General features: G+C 45.6%; 1 protein-coding gene across 1 annotated transcript in view; it reads left to right on the top strand.

Moving 5' to 3' along the window:
* The window catches only part of CSRNP2 (cysteine-serine-rich nuclear protein 2), a 43311-nt gene that overhangs the window by 659 nt on the left and 27401 nt on the right, over window positions 1–15251 (top strand). The gene's annotated exons all lie outside the window — the stretch shown is intronic.

Genomic DNA, 15251 nt, shown 5'->3' on the forward strand with positions numbered 1-15251 from the left:
CCTCCCCCCCCCCCCCAATAATGCAGCACTTTGTTCTTGTGTTTTCCCCCTTCCCAATATTTGTTTTACTGACATTAGCATCAGATGCATTAAGATGAAGTTGAGGCCTACATATGTGTGTGTGTGTCATGTGTTGGTACCCTGTTATGAACTTGGTTTTGCCTTTTTGGGTTTAAAGCTGCTGTCTTAAGTCTGTCTGGCACAGAAAGGTGGGCTGCAGTTAATGATCCTTTTGGTTTGCTGCTTAATAGTAGACCTGCTAATTGACAGCTGAGGTCAGCACCTGTCTCTTGGCGAGGCAGCTACTATTATGTAGTATATGAGGAAGGGAGCTGCTTTAAGGTGGACTTCTTAAAATCTCTTGATTAAGCTACTGGACTATGAGGTTGAGCAGTAGTATTGTAGCAAAGGTTTGTATGTGAGGGGATACTCTTTCATTGGTCAAGAATGTACCTTATGCCTGATAATTCCCATCCTCTGTTGCATTCCTGTGTGAGCCTCTTACCTCATGATTATGTGTCAGGGGTCCCAATGTGGTGCCCACCAACGGCTTTTGTAGAAAGTGGCTGAAGCCAAGTGGGATTCCTACCAAGCAGGGCTTCGGATTGGTTGTTAGAGATCCGATTGACTCTGCAGATTGAAACAGTATTGTTTCCCTGATAGCTGCCCACACAGTGTTGCTTTTATTTTTCTCACTCTTTTCCAGAATATTTTATAATCATCCCCCCTCATCCTCTGCACTTGGGCTTCCTCAGGGTGGGGGCTGCATCTCCCGAGGCCGCCATTTTGTGGTTGTGCCAACCACCCGGTGTCAGAATTCCAGAGGTGCCCAGAGGCTCAAAAAGTTTGGGGACCCCTGATATATAGATCCTTACAGACGCTTCTTTGGAGAGTAGCTTTTTGGTGGTTCAGCCAGTGATGTATTGCCTATGCAATTCTTCATCCTTTGGGCCAGAGATGTGAAATTTATGGTGGAGTTAGAGGGTAAGATGAGTGATTGTGGCAGGACAGTATGGCATTTGTAAGATGGTCTTTCCACATTGATGGAGCTTAGAAGTGATTCACTAGAAGTGCTGTTTTGACATATGCATCAGGCGGTACCATTCATTTAGATCAACAGGCAGTGATTTCTCTTCTGGGGACTTGAATGCTTTTAGAGAGCTGTTATCAGGAACACTATTTCATGCTCTTTAGTCATGTGTCTTTAGTCTTAGTGTGCTCACACTGGAAGAGGAAGGTTTCCGATATCATACTTGGTCAGAGGAGAACTGAAGAAATGCTATATGATTTCTCTTTGATCCTTGAAAGCTTTTGCGTTTCTGGTACCTCTTTTTAGAAGGTCTCTGCATTTGTCCCATTTCTTAGCTCTCAGGGACCAGGCCAGAAGGTCATAAGCGACAATACTCCCATGGTTATTTAAAGCAACAGTAAATATCAGGGAGAGGAGATGGGATGGCTTTTTTCCCCAGAGCTGTGTTGGCACATCCTGAGTCAGGATATGCTTCCTCCCACTCTTCCATTGTGACACATTCACAGTTAGCTGCCATAATTCATTGGTCGCTCTGTGTAATAGTTCCCCCCCCCTTGCATGTATGTTTGAGGCAAGAAATTGTCCCTGTTTAATCAAAGGTGGGAAGTTAAGAGTACTAAACTTCAACCTTTTTAAGAGTAGTTCTGTTATTCTGTCAAAGTGTAGTGGCACATTACATAAATTGGCCTGATGCTTTATGTACTGAGGCAAGGCGTTTCAGGTTATACTGATGGGTGAGTCAGGTTAAGAAGGTAGGAGCTGAAGATGGTGATGATGGAGAACACAACCTGATTGCTAGACTGACCCCACATCTCTTCCCCCCCCCTTTTATTCCAATGGGCTGGGAAGAAGGGAGTCTTCATTCTCTCACTTCGCACAGCATTTTTGAGGTAGTCAGAAATACAGAGACATTCTGGAGCTCAAGGAAAAGGTAGAGTCATTCATGTTGTGTATCACCACCACCACCACCAGAAAGTGAAAGGCTGAAACGTCATCTGATTCTTCTGTACATGTCAGCTGGTTACTCATGCTGTGTGAAGAGAGTTCCTTCCTCCCAGCCAACAGTTTTTTGGTGGTGTGAAGAGAACTTGAGGGAGGAGATATCACAGTGATCTAGTCCATAAATGCATCAGCCAGAGAAGAGTCTCTTTGTCAGTGATGGTGCAGTTCAGATTTTTGCCTCCTGGTCATTATTGAAGCCCAAAGAGAAGCAATGATATTTGCTCCTCAATTTCGGTTTTGTGATCATGTGTGCTTTTTAAAGCAATTTGTAGTGATTTTCAGGTTAGAGCAAGTGGCCATCTTTCACCCAAAGATACTGAATGTTCATGAGACCCTGTGGCTTCAAGGTGTGCAGAGTAGACTTGAAGGCATTCCCATAAATCAGCTGGGCCTTCTGACCCTCTGAAATAGTGAAGGAGTGTAATATGTGGAACTGACATACTTGAATATCTGACAAAGGAGCAAGATGAGCTGTCTGCTCATCTCCGAACTGCATTCTAAGCAGTACACATTTAAACGAGTTGCGAGAAAATGGTAGCTTCTTTGTGGCCAGAGACTTCCTCATTCTTTGATCTCACTTGCAGGCTCTGCACAAGCCACTTGCTTTGCATGTAGTGATGGTCTGATGACACATGGGGTTCTTGTGATGGTCCCTGGTGTGTAGTTGAACTACCATCTCCTGCAATCCAAGTGTTAGAACCGCTTTAAAACCTGAACAGCATTAAAGCATATTTGGTTGGGTGGGATAACAATTGCTGTTGGATTACCTTCCCAATGCTCCTTCCTTATTCTGTGGAAGTTCTGAAGATTCTGCTGTGTACGACTCCTTCTTGCATACTCGCATTTGTCTAGTCAAGAGGATGAGCACTGTGGAAGTCACACTTAGGTTTACTACTCTACAATTAAGTATGGTAGCTAGTTATGTGTGTAGACTCTCCTTTGGATTATTGTCTTTTCTTACACATATGGTAACCTCCAGGGGTCATTTGCTGCAGGAGCGCACAGGAGTGGCGCTCCGGCAGTAAAGAGCCCAAGGGGCGGGCACATGCAACAGGCCCCACCCCCTGCCCCCAGCAGCCCTCAGTCAGAGCAAGAAGCAGCCAGGTGACCTGCAGAGCCCCCCCCCCCGGGCTCCCCAGTCCAAAACAGTCCAATGGCACCTTTAAGACCAAGTTTTATTCAGGTACAAGTTCTTCCTCCTCTGAGAGGACAGATCTGCATGCCCCCCCCAATAGCCAGGAATCCAAAACAGTCCAGTGGAGCCTGAGCGGTGGGTGTTGCCATCTGACACTTCCAGTGATGTCAGGGTGTGTGGCATATGCAAATAAGTTATGCTAATGAGCTCCTGCACCTCTTGTTCTACGAAATGACCCCTGGTAACCTCACAAGTAAGATGTGCAAGTAGGAATAGGTCTCAGTCCCCTTGTATGAAAAAGAAATCAATATAGGGAGCGGTGGCACAGGCGGTAAATGCAGCCTGCATTAACATCTGGCCGAACAGCTGTTCGAGCCCCACTGTGGCCGGAGTGAGCTTCCGGCCTACGTCCCAGCTCCCGCCCACCCAGCGGTTCGAAAGCCCGTTAAAGGGCGAGTAGATAAATGGGGACCTACCCTTAGTAGGGTAGGGGGCACCCTCCTCTCCTGAGGTGTGTGGTGTGCGGCGGAAGAACAGCGGTGATGGCGGCGAGACGGCGAGATGACGGCGGAATCCTGGCAGCGGAGACGATGTGGTGCGGTGTGGCGACAGAAGCCAGAAGAGTGATCCCTGGTGGCCAGTGGTGAAACATCAGAAGCGGCCGTCGCCAGCAGCGAAAGAGGCGCGGGAAGACGTCATCTCCCGGTGCGGCGGAGCCTACTGGACATAGCCGGGGCCAAAGGAGAGCAGATTCGTGCGCCGAAAACAGCTATCCGCCGGAAGCACCACAAGGAGACGTCCCGCTGGACTGGAGGACTAGAGAGACACCTGAAGCCGAAGAAGCCGGAAGCCGGAAGAAAGAGCTGTCACCACCTGGGTGCCGGTAGGCTGTCCCAACCCCTCTGAGAATGTGGCCGTAGTTAGCACTTCTAAAAATTGTAAACCGCCCAGAGACCCCCATGGGGGGGGTTAGGGCGGTATAGAAATCGAATAAATAAATAAATAAATATGCCAGAGAGAGACCTGCTCCTTTTTGAGGCTTTCCAGCACCAGTCTACATGATACATTGCATGTTGACAGACTTTGTGGGCCTTTCTGCAAGTAACTAAAACCTGGGGGGGGGGCAGTAGCCAGAAGTGCAAGGCACCTGTCCCTCACCTCTTAACCCATGGCTTGTCGCACTGTGTGAGCTGTACTGGCAGGAGCATCACCAACTCGGGACATCCTTGTTAAGTTTTTGCGGGGGAAGGATTGTTGGGTTGTACATTTTTGTTTCAGTGTGGACTGTTTGTAAGCTCCTGTGAATCCCCAGTGTGGGAGAAAAGCAGGCTAACAATACCTAAATAGATGACCATTTTTTAAAAAAACACAGTTGTGTGGGTTGGTCCTCACTTGTGCTGGGCATCAGCATTAATGCCAGTATTAAAATCATCTCGTATTGAGCAGAACCACCTCTGCTGACCTAGTGAGACTGCAGTGGCAAATGTTACGCCAAGTATATTGCTACGGGATATTCCTGGTGCTTTCTCAGTAGGAGGTTAGTGGGTGTTGGTGTACTTGTTGGGCCCTCGGCGTGTTTCATCAAGTCGTCTGACGACATCACCTTAGACTGGTGCCGTTTTGTTGCTCCTCTGCAGTGAAGTTGCCATTTCGTTCTGGGCTGCATTACTTCTGCAGGGTGTGTGTGATGTGTTAATATAGAGCAACTGTGAAACCCGACACTCAGGAATTCCTGGTGAGCTGATTTCCATTGCAGAAGGGTCTGAAATTGTGAAGGTTAAGAGCGGGGTTAGCCTAGAATAGCCTGAGAGTTTTCTATGGGACAACATATCTTCTAGCCTCTTGTATACCCTCCTCCAATGCTCCCTCTAAGATGTGGAGTCCTGTGAGCAAAAATTCTACTTTCTGAGCTACCAGCATTAAAGTTGTGAGCAGGTGATTCGGCTACTGCATAGATTAGTTTGATCTGGGGCCATCCTTCCTGAGCTAAGGCAAAAATGTGTGAGCTGGAGGCTAAAAAAACTGTGAGCTAGCTCACACTAACTCAGCTTAGAGCTAGCTCACACTGACGCTCCTCCTGCCCTATTTCAAAATCCCAGGTTGGCTTTCATTGATGACTTACAGTTTTACATTTAAAAAAAAGGCTTTCCCTGAAATAACATTGTGGCGTCCCAAAATAGCTAGAGCCTTTTGCCAGCAATAGAGGGAACAGGTGGCTGTTCCGATAGAGCTTGTACTAGAAGCGGGTGGGGTTAAGCTGTCAAGCCAATCAATGGGACCACACTGCCTTTGTCCTGTACAGCAAGGTCGCTCCGTAAGGGAAGGGCAGAGGGACTTGGGAGTTTGGGTCCACTGTCCACTGGGTGGACCAGGAGTGTCCTGCACCTTACAACTTGTGTAGGCACCAGTTCCTTCAAGCAGATATGGAATCCTGGTCTAGTCCTTGTTCTGTTCATGAGCTCCTCTTACACTCAGACTTTTAATTAGGTATGCCCCTTTCTGAATATCGGGTGTCTGGTTGCGCTTCATTGCTCTGGCTTGGGTGCAAAACACTGTATTTCTGCAGACTGCACCTCTAAGTTTAGTTGTCCACGGGGGGCAATTTAGACACTCCTTTATCTGTACCCCAGAATGCTTCTGACTTGAATAATTTTACTGACTTCTGCCTCCAGTCCCACCTAGTGCAGTTGTGGCAGTCGCCCACCCACTTCCTAGTGATTAAAAGTAGAACTAGCCTTTTGGGACAAACTGGCAGCCCTTATCCATGTCTTTAGCTATTCCACTGCAAGCAGGAATCTGTGTTTATGGCTACTAAGGCAGTGTGCTGTTCTTGATAGATAGGCTGATAGCTTTGCCCGACTTTCCATAAAACACACATGACTGCAAAGAAACCATGGTGTCAGTTTATGCTGCCAGTTTCAGCTTTTGGGCCACTATAAACATCTCTTAGGATGGTGTACAGCCTCTTTCCAGCCCTTTCAGCTTCTTTTACAGCTGCAGCTGCATCTAGTAGGGGAAAGAGGACATATTTGCAGTGGAGCTTGCCGTGGCTGCTGCACCAGCATTGACCTGGGATTTGATCTTGGCTCACCACAGCTGCTTACAGCAGTGTTTACAACATTTCAGACAATCGTGGTACATGTTTTTTTCCCCTGAATTATAATTGGGAGGCATTTTTCACCTCTACACCTGAAATAGCTTTGTTGTCACAGTGTGATCCTGTTCAGGTTTAATCAGAAACATTCTCTCTGCCCCGTGGGGCTTACTCCTGGGTAAGTGCGCATTGAGCTGCAGCTTTAAGAGCAAGTAGTAATTACTAGTTCTTAAAGAGCTTGTCAGCTGTTGGTGTTCCTGTGTAAGTTACTGTTCTGAACATCTTGCCAAAGACAAGGGCAGTGATTCATTCAGAGGCTCAGTGGACAGCATCTGCTGAGGATGAGTAATTCTGCTTTCTACATCTAGTCCCACCCGGTGCAGATGTGGCAGTCACCCACTCCCAGCATAGGCTAGCTGGAAGCAGGCAAAGCCAGAGTAGTGAATCACGGAGAAATGCTGCAAGTAAACGTAATCCGTGGATGTGTGTTCTGGGTTCTCATGAGTATTTACTCCTCATAGCTTGCTGGTGTGCCCTGGAAAGCAGCTTGATAACTGCTGGCTTATAGGATTGGACAGTAAAATATATATTCCTGGCCTTATTTTCACGTACTGCCACCACTTGCTGCAGAAATGTTTCCCTCTACAATTGCACTACCCACCCTGCCCTTTCTAGTATCTCATTGAAGAGATACTAAATAGATGAGTCTTTGTACTTTCAGGATCTCCCGTGACAATAGGCAGGGAGATAGTAGGAGCACAGTGGGTTTTCAGTACCTTTTAAAGCTAGTGTTGCAGTAGTTGCTGATCTAGTGAGAGTAAGGACATGGGCAAGAAGTTTGTTCTTCATCCATAGCTGTTACTGGCTTCCTGCAAACTCTAGAAGACAATGCAGCATTAAATTACATAGCTGTTGTCCTCGGTTGGCTGTTCACACATGTTTGTTATAGGAGTTTTCTTAAACTGCAAGGTTGCGTTGCAGAGAATCTGGCTGTGATATTCTTCTGTTTTATGACCCTTGGCTCAGGCAGAGGATTTTGTGCTAGGAGTTATTTTAGAGCTGAATAGACACCTTCCTTTCTTCCTTGACAAAATGATTTTTAAAAATCAGCCCTAGAGCAGGCAGAACAGTAGGATCTAAGTACTGTAAGACTCAGCATGGCTGGTTCTCTGTCTTTGTAGTCAAACATTCCTAGAACATGTTTATTTGCAAGAAACACTAATTGTCTGCTGTGTCTTGAGACTCTGTAGAGACTCAGGGAACATCGTGTAAACCTGAGTGGATGTTCCTCTTCCTTCCAGTTGTGGAGCTAATTCTTGAAGGTGTGTCTATACCTAGGGTGGCCAAACTTGCTTAACATGAGAACCACATAGAATAAATGTCAGATGTCTGAGAGCCGCAAAACATGAACAAATATTACACACATTTTTATTGGAAAATATGCAAAATTTGCTTTTTATTAACAGTAAATGAGACTGCCAGAAATAAAAACAAAAGGGGTAAAAACAGACATTGATGATATTTATTTGTCCAGTGATGTTTATTTGTTCGCTAATGTTATTTATTTGTCTAAGAGAGAGATAGGTGGAAAGAAAGAATGAAAGATGTGGGAAGGAAGGAAATAGAGGAGGGAGGGAGAGAGTGGTGGAAAGAAACCAACTTTAACTTTAAATGCATCCTCCAAGCCCCCACCCCATGCCAGCTGGCTCGGCTTGGAGAAGGGATTTAAAGAGACAAATGCCTTCTCCAAGCTGGCTGGTGGGGGGCCCCTTTGAGAATGCATCTAAAGTTAAAGTTGCTTTCTTTCTCTGCTTCCCTCCACCTCAAGCCTACCCAGGGAGGAGAACACTGACTGGGGAAGGGAAGACTGATTGGGGAGGAATGCCTCCCCTTTGCTTCCCCAGCCACCCTGCCGGGAGCCGCACAATATGTGTGAAAGAGCCACATGTGGCTCCCCAGCCACAGTTTGACCACCCCTGGTCTATACCTATGTTCCATGAACACAGTAGGCACCATGTTATGGTCTGCAAACTATGTTCACATTTGTAGCCTGTTAGCAAAATGTCAGTACAAAAGTAACACCAGCGGTAGTACTCTGTTAACTAAAGAGGTAGGAATACCTGCAAGAAGACAGTACCTGCAGGTGAGCTTTGGGGGAGATGCTCCAAAACACTTAAGTCCTAAGTACAAGATCATTATGTCTGTGTTGAGCCTAAGGTGGTGAGGTAGAAACTCCAAAAATAGGATTTTAAACCTGGAACAATTCAGCTAAAGTCTGAAAAGGGGGGAGTGGGGTTAACTGTGAATGTATGGTGTATGTTTATGATTTTGCTGTTGATTTTCTTTAAAAAAGGGTTGCCTGTTTTTGTAATCGAACACTGAATATTGGGTTTCGTATGTATGCATTACATGTTTATGGAAAGCTTAACAATGAGGAATTCCCAGATGTTCTGATCTTATTTTAGAGAAACTGATGATAAAACCAAGAACATAGCAAACACTGCCAGGAACACGTACTGCTGGAATGGGATTCTTTTAAGAGGGATGGGGGTGGTGTTTTTTGTTTGCTTTTTTATGGAACAGCCTTTCACCTAGTGAGGCTGATGAAATTTACAGTGACTTAAATCAATATACAAATTTTCCTAGCTTGTACGAGCCTTGTGTGTTATATAATTTCTCTGGAAAATTCTAATTTGGCTCACAATATAAAACAGCATTTTGAACAAGCACAGAAGATGCTGCTAACTTAATCTGATGTTTTAGTTCTAGGCACGGACAGTGATGTGGGGTGGAAAATTTTCAGCGCTAAATTTTTCTGTGGGAAATCTTCTTCCCTATATAGTCTGCTTGTGCTTACCTAAAATTGTCATGGCTGTTGTGTTCCAATTCGGTCATGTTGGATGGGCTTAATGTGGGATATGAAGCATGCACAAACCCCAGCGCTTGTACATGGTCCAGGCTCATTCACAGTGTATTTACCTTATTGACTTAACATTATTCAAGCATTTATTTAAACTGGACCTGGAAGAAATTCCAATTAAATTTTTCCTGCAAAATCCTCACATCACTGGGAACAGCCACTAGTAGCAGCTCTGTCACACCTGAGCAAAGTGCCCAAAAGAATTATATGTAAATTTCTGAGGAATTCTGGGTATGCCCAGGAATAATTTGTAGCTTTAGGGAATGTGATGCATGTGCTCTCCCTGAGATTGTTTAGCCAGACTCTCAGAACTTCCTCTGATGTTGGGAGCAAGTGTATTTGGCAAATACATTTCACACAGAGGCTTTTTGGAGTAGTTCCCTCCCCCCATAACCAAAACAGGAAGAAAATGGAAGCCTTGGGGAAATGGCTAGCAGGCCCTTGTATAAGCCATTGGCTGTTCCGTTCAGGAAGGCCCACACATTTGATCAGACAAGCACAGGGATTGTATAGCTTCTTATCACTTCCCACTCCAGGTCATCTTGGGGCTTGCCTACCTTTCTGTGGTGCATATGAAAAAAAAAAACCCTTTGGGGGTGTTTGTCTAGCTCTATCAGAGCTGCGACTTGTGTTGTGATGAGGATTAAAAATAGACTTAGATGAACATCATTGTCTGCACATGTGCAGGATCATGATTGGCAACATGAGTTGATTTAGAATTCTTGAGAAACAGGCTCCCTGCCCCAGCTGCTGCCACAAGTGTTCCGTGCTTGCAATTCTCAACTGGTGGCAGGGGTGGAGTGGGATAGAGAAGAGGGAAACCTCGGGTAACCGTTACGGGTTGTTGCTCACTTCCATCTTAGAGGGCTTTCTCTTTCTACTTAACTGCCACCCCCACAAGTATTACTCCTTGATACCTGAAAGCTGTCCACCAGGACAGATTGCCCAATAACCCTGGAAGCGGAAAGAGTTGCTGTCACAGCCTGCAAATATGGCTGTGGTCAGCCTTGCAAGGCTGTAAGAAGAGCCCTGCTAGATTGGACCAGTGGCTTGTCTAGTACAGCATCCTGTTTCCTGCAGTGGCTGCCATGTTGCCCTGGGTGGTCAACAAGCCTTCTTGGCTTGTGCTCCAATTAGGAGTGCACCCCAGCCCATTTGCTACCCTATTTGCTATCTCCCTCTTTCAAAGTTTTGAAAGTCTAAAAGTTGAGTTGCTTACTTACGTAGGTATGTGCCTGAAGGCCATTTTTTGCTGGCCTTCTGCAAGGAGAAAAGTGGAACATTGCAACATTTCTGTAAGAATGCTTTCATTACCATGACACATTATTCTAGTCATGATGTGTCATTGCCTATTTTGTTTACTGACTTAATGATTTAAGTGTGTGCTAGGTGATCTATGGAAAAAAACACCATGCTGTGACCTCAGAGGGCTTGCATATCTTAAGAACTGCTCAATAAAGGTGCTTTTTAATGTGGAGATTAACCCAAGCCATCGATGCACACACTGGTTCCCTCATCCATGCACCCTCAATTGGAAGATACAGTCTGACACCCATTCATACATCAGAAAATGCATATTATTCCCTTTTTTGATATCAATCCAGATTAGTCGCTTGGAGTGAGCAAGAACGTTTTCCAAGCAACCAGAAAAGAGCCGATGATTCCTCCTTCCTCCCACTCAGTCAATCAGTATGCCACAAATGACTGCTTATGGGTATGTGTGAACAGGCAGATATTGTAACTTGTAGAATTATTTGTAGGGGGTGGATCAGAAGTCGTGTGTGAACAAGTAGGATGTCAGTCCAACCAGCCTGGAGAGAACGTGCATGTAGTTCTTAAACTGTATTTTGAAACATGTTTGAATCCTGAAGTTCCCAGCTGGAAGGGACTGATACAGTCCTTGGCCAGGGGACTGATCCAGTACTGGCCATGCAATCTGCATGACGAGAATTTTGTTAAGGGACAGTTTGCCATGCTTTCAGTGAAATATTGTGCCAGTGGTCCATGGAACTGCTGTGCAGGTGTGCCCTCCTGCACAGGTGTGCGCTGACACAGGAGAACGATGAACCCAGAGTGAGATGAAGGAGCAGCATCATGGAACCATAGTCACTTTAGTTGGAAGCTGAGAAAAGGCCTGTGTTAAAAGAGGAAAGTGGTGTTGCCTGACTAGGAGTAGCAGATATGGCGTAATTTAAGTGGAATGGTGGGGAAAAGATAGGAGGGTAGCAGTGAGAACTGAGCTTCTCTGGAGCAGAGATCTTTAAATGTAGAAAGAGTTCTTGTTACTTAAAATACCAAATCAGGGTTAAGCATTTAACAACGATAAGGCCAGAATAACACATTTTCCACCCACAGTTATGAGATCAGTCTTATGAGTGGAAAAGGTTGATCACAGGTGGCTCTTTCTGGAGGGGGCAGATTAGTAATTTCTCAGTTCGAATGAGAATAATCTGAATGCCTCTCCGTGAACTTTCTGATGTGTAGTTTAGGGTTCCGTAATCTTTTTTTAAACAATATATTGATGTCTTTAAACATAACTTATGTAAAAAATTGGCTTCTGCAGACTTGAGTTTTAAACCCTACAGTTCATCCTTATATTAATCCAGGGTAAATGTTCCCTTGTCAATAAGCTGTGTTTCCTTACCAGAAAAACTATGTTGATAACATTTGTGTAGGAAAGGAAGTCTCTCACTTGCTTGGAACGAGGACACAGTGCCCCTTTAGAGCATGTAAAAGCAAGTCAGTGCTTCCTCCCGCCAATTCTGCATCTTGTCCAGGCAGGTAGCAATTTTTGCCTGAGGCAGGTCAGAAATGAAAGAGGGGAAGGGTCTGTAGCTGGATTTAATGGCTGCAACTTGCCGTTTGACTGATAACTACATGACGGTTTACTTCTGTGTGAATTTCAGTGTTAACTGTGTTGCTACTCACTGCACCATTGGTACTTAACCACCCACGTATTGTTTGTTTGCTGTGAGTGTTCCATGTTGGAAAGGCTGGAACTCTGACTTCCACAGAGGTTCTTGCAAGAGGTTAGGGGGAAGTGAGGAACCTATTGCATGTCACTGTGGGCCTTTCTGCAGAGGATGAGACAAAGTCCATGCATTGTGGTGGCAGAGAAAATTTTCCCCTGGTGGGTGGGTTTTGTGGTCTGTCACCGTGTCCCCACTCCACATAGCCTGGCTGGCTTGCTTCCCTGAGCAATTTGGCAGTCATCCATGATGTTCATGGTTCTCCTTTTGGAACACCGTGGGTTGGTGGGTGGCCAGCTGGCCACCCCAGTCTTCAGCCAAGGTGTCTTTTTAGTTTCTCCATTCTGATTTTCAAGGCTGGTTGGTGTTTGCATGGCCACCGCTTGATGACTTATGACTGAATGTGTGAGTGGCTTCCTTTTGAAAAACAGAGTTTATAAGAAAGCCCCGTGGGTCATTGGTGGCACTATGTACATGCAAGTTATCAGTCTTTGTTCCTTTCTAGCCATGGTATAGTTACATCGGCAGTGCCACAAAGGTGGGGTTGAGCTTTGAAACTGAAGTACAGAAACCAGTTCTTCACAGCAAATGGAGGCTGCACTTACCTCTGAAATGTGAATTCTGCTGTGGGAAGGTCTTGAAGGGGGCCCATAACAGGCTTGAAAGGGCAAGTGAAAGCAGCCTGAAAAGGGAGAGAGTCCTTTTCAAACATGCCAAAAAATAGTAGGCCACAGAGAGCCTTCCTATAGGGAGGTCATTTCTTATGAATAAGGGGCAAGTTCTCAGGTCCGCAGTAGTGTGTTTTCTCTGAGCGAGGATCGGGCCCTGAGTGTGACCGCCTTGGCACTGCTGGTTCTCATCCAGCCTTCGCTTTCTGGGTAGCTCTTGCCAACAGGAAGTCCTCACAGATGATCTCAACATACATTCTGGCCACTTTCCATCCACATTGCTAATGAGTTGACATAAGGACTTCTGACTGTGACTCAGGTCACTTGCAGTATGTGATGCTTGCAGGCAGTAATCACTTAAATGGGAAAGAGCTTACAGTCTGGGTTTTACTGGAGAAGCAGCAACTAAAACAGTCCATTATTTATTAACTTCGACTGGAGACAAGGGATCTCTCTACAAGCATGACTGTTAAACTGGACTGTCCATCACTGACTGACCATAAAGTCCTCATACCTTTTGTTCTCTGCGTGGCTATTTATTGTTTAAGTCGTCCAGAAGAAGATTTAACGTATTGTTTTGAAAGTCCTTGTCTAGACTAGAGCTTGAGTCCTAATCTACCTTTCTGCTCATGGAAGAAAAGGAGGCCATTTTTTTACTGATCCCCTCCACTTACTGCAGCGTGTGCCCCCCTTCAATCCCAGTGATGTTCCTGGAGGTGAGGGGCGTCTGCTGTCCTGTGGGGGTACAATTTTGCCTGACATAAAAGACTACATTTGGGGGGAAGAGGGGAAAGGTGCCATTTATGTAACACAGCTCTGCCTAACCTGTGTAGGATCAAGCTGGTGGTCCCCCCACCCCCACGTAATTTATACTCCATTATTGACAAGGGAACGTTGATCCAGATCACTTCACTTCTCTTTCGGCATTTTAGGTTAAAATGTTTGCTGTCCTGTTAGCTTCGTGTATTCAGAGAGAAAAATAGTCTTTTCCTCCCTTGGCCTAAGTGAAAGCGTTACAAGCCTTCGAATCATGCACGAGCCTGAATGGAACTAATTGTAGAGACCTCTGAAGTACTCATGTCGGCATTTCATCTTCTGATGCTTTTGTTTTGAATAGCCTTCAAGTATGAAACTCTTGACTTTTTTCTCTTGATATGACCAAATGAAGCGTAATGGAATAAATGTAGCTTGTTCAGGCTGCCCTCTGTTCTTGGTGATCAAGTGCTTAAAACAGAGCATGTGTGAGTACTTAATTCCTGTCGCTTTGAACACCCATGCCTGAAGAACAATCCTCGGAAGTTCAAATTAAAAAGCTTGCAACATTTCTCAGTTGGTGGATCCAGTATGATCAGCATCATTCTACTTTTTCGGTTTAACGTGCACGCCTTTGCACTGTTTCCGTTGTGTCTCGTACGTAATCTTTTGCTACACTGAAAGATTCCCGTGACTTCAGGACGGTGAGCAAGATGGCGCCCAGAAAGGTGGGGGAGAAAGGCACTGCATTCTTCTGGTTTGATTATGGCCTTTCAGAAATGGCATCCATGTAGTCACACATCAGTGGGGCCCCAGAGCTGGAGGCAGGGCAGACATTGCACACAGTCATATGTGGGGGGGTAAACATTGCCAGGTGAATAGGCCAAGGCTGCTCCTATCTGCACTGTAATTCTGGTCAACAAATGGCTCTGTGTTAATTCCAGTCTTACCTCTGTGGGTTTAGGACCCTTTTCAGACTTTGCCCCTCCATCTAATTAGTAACCTTATTAACTACCAGGATTAGTAACCTTATTAAGGATCAGGATTTTGTTCGAAACCTTCGTAATCTTTCATGAACAAGTTGCAGCCATTTCCACGTGCATCTGCTCATGCACCTGCACACTCCCCTATATTTTAACCCTGGCCCCTTTGCCCCCAGAGCACTGGACAGAAATGGCCTGTGAAACAACCTTATATAAGGCACAAGTCTGTCTCTGGCTGGGCCCGGCTATTTTTTTAAAAGCAAGCGCTCTACTGAGAGAGAGGAGTCCTTTAGTTTCTCATGCGTATAGCTGCCGCTCCAGCCAAGGTGAGAGCTTGCATCTCTTGCAAATATAGCAGCTTCTAGCATGACTACTTAAATATTCCACATCTCTTGTGCTCGGCTACGTGCCGGCCTCTCTCACAGGTGGGACAGCCTGCTAGGGTGAATTCTTAACCTTCATGGAGCCGGCAGCTGTTCTCCAGACAATAGGATCATTAACAATATGGATGTTTCCCCTTAGCAGCCTAATTCTATCAAGCTGGCACACGTGGGCTGTCTCGTCTTGCTTCCTGGAGCCAGAGGGAAGGGGGAAGTCTTAAGGGTTGCATACTGCCAGGATTGTGGGCACACAGAACAGGCAGGCAAGTCCTGCAGCTCCAAAGCATGCTTTTTGCTTGGATCCTAAACCTTGTTCT

The sequence above is a fragment of the Gekko japonicus genome, unplaced genomic scaffold (genome assembly GCF_001447785.1).
Source record: "Gekko japonicus isolate JY-2015 unplaced genomic scaffold, Gekko_japonicus_V1.1 scaffold3632, whole genome shotgun sequence".
Lineage (NCBI taxonomy): Eukaryota > Metazoa > Chordata > Lepidosauria > Squamata > Gekkonidae > Gekko > Gekko japonicus.